Source organism: Medicago sativa, chromosome 4, assembly GCF_051527215.1.
Source record: "Medicago sativa cultivar Bolivia chromosome 4, Bolivia_mono, whole genome shotgun sequence".
Classification (NCBI taxonomy): Eukaryota; Viridiplantae; Streptophyta; class Magnoliopsida; order Fabales; family Fabaceae; genus Medicago; species Medicago sativa.
Genome location: NC_140752.1, coordinates 88,373,444 through 88,378,206, shown reverse-complemented (window position 1 = coordinate 88,378,206; position 4,763 = coordinate 88,373,444). Strand labels below are relative to the sequence as shown.

General features: G+C 34.8%; 1 long non-coding RNA gene across 1 annotated transcript; it reads right to left on the bottom strand.

Annotated features, from left to right (window-relative positions):
* Positions 1 to 1,928: 1,928 nt before the first annotated feature.
* Positions 1,929 to 4,478, bottom strand: LOC146933366 (uncharacterized). Its single transcript, XR_015007443.1, has 2 exons — positions 4,287 to 4,478; positions 1,929 to 2,135 (listed from the first exon to the last, which is right to left on the bottom strand). It is a non-coding gene; the product is annotated as an uncharacterized LOC146933366 (long non-coding RNA).
* Between the last annotated feature and the right edge of the window lie 285 nt (positions 4,479 to 4,763).

Here is a 4,763-nt window from a genome sequence, read left to right as displayed (position 1 = left end):
CAGCCCATTCCTATATCATGTCAAAGATTGGGCCTTTTCAGAGAAGTTTCCTATATATACCCCCCAAAATCAAAATATTTCTATATACAGCCCCCACCATAAAAAAAAATTTTGGGCCCCCTACTGGCAAGGGCCCTAGGCCGTCGCACTCGCGGCCTATGCCCTAGGGCCGGCCCTGAAAACCGTAATAGGTGGTAAAATTCTTCCTTAAGATAATTAATATTGTTGCATGTCCAGGGTTAGTTGGATTAAAACACAGAACCTCTGATTAAATTGGAAGAGATTTCTTACCAACTCATCAAAGTGCTCTTAGGTTTATCTACTTTTTTTCATTACATGTTACTTGGACCCTTTCCTCTCAACAAAAAAAAAGTATTAGACCCTTCGATTTTTTAAATGATAAAAGTTAAACATTTAATCCTTTTCTCATTTTTCACTTGAGTTTATCAAATGATTTCCACATACATTTCATTTTTGTAATAATATTTCTACCTCAACAAGACGATGAAAGAAACATAGAAAATATTTTATGAAGGAGAGAAACATGAACGAAGGAGAAAAATTAATCTTATAACTAATTATTAACATTTGTCATTTGAAAAAAAACTAGAATGAAAGATATTCATGAGATCAAAGTATAAAGGTAACCTAAATGAACAAAACGTAATGAAAAAACTTAAGAGGTTGAAGTGAAGCCTAAAGGTAACTTAAGGAAAAAAAAAATTATTTAATGCAAAATATAAAAAGTTCAACCACCATATATAGCAAAAGGGAGGTCCTATACCTCCCGAGAAATTTTTTCACAAATTTATCCCGATGGGCGATGGCAGACTTCACTTGTAACAAAAACAAAAAAAGCTACCACATATCATAAATGTTGGTTACTATAAAGTAAGGAATTGGCTTTTAAAATGGGTAGTGAAGGATTCCGGAAGCTTGTTTTCGCTATAACAAGCATTTCCCATAGCAAAAACACCAAACTTAGAAGATAAATAATAATGTTTTCAGAATCAAACCAGACAAGCCGATTGAGTTCGGAATCAATAAGTTTGTCATTGTTTTCAACCACATTCGATTCTCAATCCATCAAAATCGGGTTGAATTGGCAGTTGAACCGATTCATTTTTTATTTATTCTATTTAAGCAAAATGCAATACTTTATTTTTTTTATTAACCATCCGATTCGAGCATGGTTTAAACCAATGGAATCATGAAAGTATCATCAATTTGATCTTCAAATTGATTTTTAAAATAATGACAAATAAATGTATGATCATAATAGGAATTTCATATTTGGAAGATCAACTTTTGCGGCTTCGGATCATCGGATGGCGACCAATGAAGAATGAAACATGAATTTGTAGAAACCAAAGTTATTTGTACTTTTCCACTTTTTGTCATTAAAGCGCGTCAAAATATCTTCAAAGCAAAAGAAAAATTTCAACATAAAGGATTGTTCCGAGACAAAGGAATTAAACCATAAATACATATATGAAAGGACATATGCAAGCAAATTCAATAAAAGCATTGTTCTATAGGATATTCTAAACCAAGCAAGCCATAAATAACGTTTTCAGTTGTTATTTCCTCAATGTGTCTTCCAAGTTGCAGTTGAATTACAGGGTGAGTTCTCCATTGGCAGGTAGCTAGCCACTATATCATATGCATTATTGCAATTGATCACTTAGTGTGCAATCTGCCAAAGGAGATTTGCCCAGCAATTCTCCTGCAACTCTGTTACTTCAGAAACGACATTCATCTGCCATTTTCATCTTCTTAATTTTTGTACCTTTCGGGTATAATTAACTATTTCTTAATTCTTCTTGCAAGTAAAATAACAAGAGAGCCCGTAAGATTTGGTAAGATGAATTGGAATCAACCAATCTGTAACACCCATACTAATTTATCTAGAATATTTAGCATGAGCGTTAAACTTAGTACTGGATACATTAAAATTACAATAATATAAAAAATTTCAACTGAATAAATATATACATCACTGCAGGATCATACATTTGCTATCTGAATACATGTCTGGAACCGTAATAAATAATCTGAACTGGTACGACACGAGCATGTGAAAATATATCATTCAGCCTCCTGCATTGTCTCCTTGCCACGCACAACCTGCTGATCTGAAATAAAATAAAAGGGATTGGGGTGAGACGGGTGTCTCAGTGAGTTCCACCTATCCTAGGCTGTAGGCAATCACAGGGAACCTAGGATCGCCATCTGTCTCTAAGCTCAACCCTTTCCGAGTTTATATTGTTTTGTCATGCATAGTGATAAATATCTGGCAAGTGTACCAAAAACTATCGAAGTAGTGAAAAATATCGATCCACAAGGACTGTGTTAATTTCAATCATAGCAAGCGCGTTATACGTTAGGATGTGTAAAGTTTGTATTTGGTTGCTCTAGGCAGAAAAGTTTGGTTTTATCAGACTTAATTAAAATAGAACAAGTGCTAGAGAAAATTATATTGAGATGAATGGTTAAGCCGGTGAATCCGCTATTGCTCTATATGAAAAGTCTACCTCTCTTTATTCTCAATTACTACTCAGTTTTTACGATAAATTAACTAAGTGGTTTTGATCAATCTCTTGACTCAAAACCCTTTCCTAAGTTATAACCCTATTAATCTCTTAACTTGATTGAATAACTGTGGAAGCAATATTGGAACGTTAATTCATGTATCATAACCCTCAATTTCCTATCTCTAGGCTCCTAGTGTTGAGTTAAACAAAATTACTATTTCAGGATTAAAAGCTAGGGCTAGTAGTCATTCAATTCCTAAGATCAATTCATGTGATTGCAAGAAGCTAGGGCTAGTAGTCATACAAAACAATAACATGAAAAGCAATAGACACAAGTAATTCTAAATAAAAACTGAATAGCATTGATTATAGAGAGAGTTCAACTACAAAATCATATATTACAATAGTTTCATCATGACTTAACCAAACTAAAGGTTTAGCTACTCATAGCTAAACAATCATAAGAAATAACAAGAGAAAACATACATAAATCTAACCAACGGGGTGTTGGAATGAGATTCAGGGCCCGTTCCTTGGTCTCCTGTCGTCCTCAATGCTCAAAATCGCAATAATAATCCGTACCAAAACCCTTGCTAGCAGCTGGATATTTATAGAAAGAAATTAGGGTTTCAGAAAAAGCCCATCATCGTGCCACGTTACGGTCTGGTCGTGGCACGATGCTTCATTAATCCTACGTGGCAGCAGACAAAATCAACCGTCGTGGCACGTTGCATATTGCTTCGTGCCACGAAATTTCCAGAGCTGAATCCTTTGCCCCACGCTTCCTTCAACGTGCCATGAAAGTGATAAACGTGGCACGATGGTTGTATTTTAGGCAATTTTCCTTGGTTTCTTGAAGTTTCTTCTTTTGAGCTCTTGTTCTTGTTTTGGCTTGATTTCACCATGAATTCATTGCAGTTGACTCTCTAAATGCTATAATAAAGACCTAAATATGACTAAATAACTAGTGTTGATGCACTGTCATCACATAGCTGAGCGATCAGCGGATAACTAGGATCACTGTCTAAAATACTGATATAATTCTGATACTAATGCTCAAATCATAACCATAATTATAATCTTAATGTCTGTCATATTATGTTAGAAATGTTAGCGTTGAACAAACAATATTATCTGAGTTGATTTTACGGAATAAATCCAGGTGGAGTAACCCCGGAATTTATTCCACTCTGACCGGTAATAATTTCCGACTGGCGGGAACCCAACTGACGGGGATACCGGACTCCTCTGATTATCGTGGGGTCATCCTTACGGATAGTGCCCGTTCCAACTGGCGGGAACCTTTTGTATCCTAACTGGCGAGGATAGCAAAAGCCACGGCGTATAAATTATTTAATATTATAGACTGTACTGATTTCCTGATAACTGAGTTAATCCTCAACTCCACTACTGACGGGGAGCTAGAGAGGAATAACTTATCTTAACTGATTTTCTTACAATGGTAATATTTCTGATTATGATAATAAAGACGAAGTGAATCTCGTCTTTAACTTGTAATTAATCTGATAATTCTAATATTTTCCTTTGTCTAATCATACTACCTATTCAGGTTCTAGACATATCGTTGTCATATGTCATTCCTAAAGGTTATAAATAATTTCCCATGCCCTGATAAATTTATATTGACATAAGAAACTAATATATAAATTAATAAGCTAGAATAAATAATTTAATGTAATTTCATGGAGAATTAAACTACCCAAGTTGGGGTTTCTATCTAAAGGAACTCACCGTGAATCACTCCCGGAAATTTCAACGCAGCTTATCCACAATCTACAGCTTTTGCTATCTCCAAAACTCCATAATCACTTTTCCAAAATAGCTTATGCCTTGGCTTATAGGTCTTTCCCTTTCCGAAGCAACTCAACTGACTTGTGACATATTCTTAATTAATCAACCAGCATACAAGAAAAATTCCATTTCAGTCCCCGCACCAGAAGTTCGCCGTTTGGCTATTTAAGCACTTTTAACATTACTAAAACAGCTTATGATTTTTCCATTACTCATATGACAATTAAACATATCTCTCATAAGCTGTTCTTCAGAAAATAACACTTGAAACAACTTAACTTTCAACTTAAGCTATTCTTCAACGACTTAACTATCAACTTATAACTTCTATCACATAAATTTCAACCCAACCTTTAACACAGAAGTTCCAACAGGTATTATTAGCCCTATGAACCACTTATACAGTAGTTTGAACTC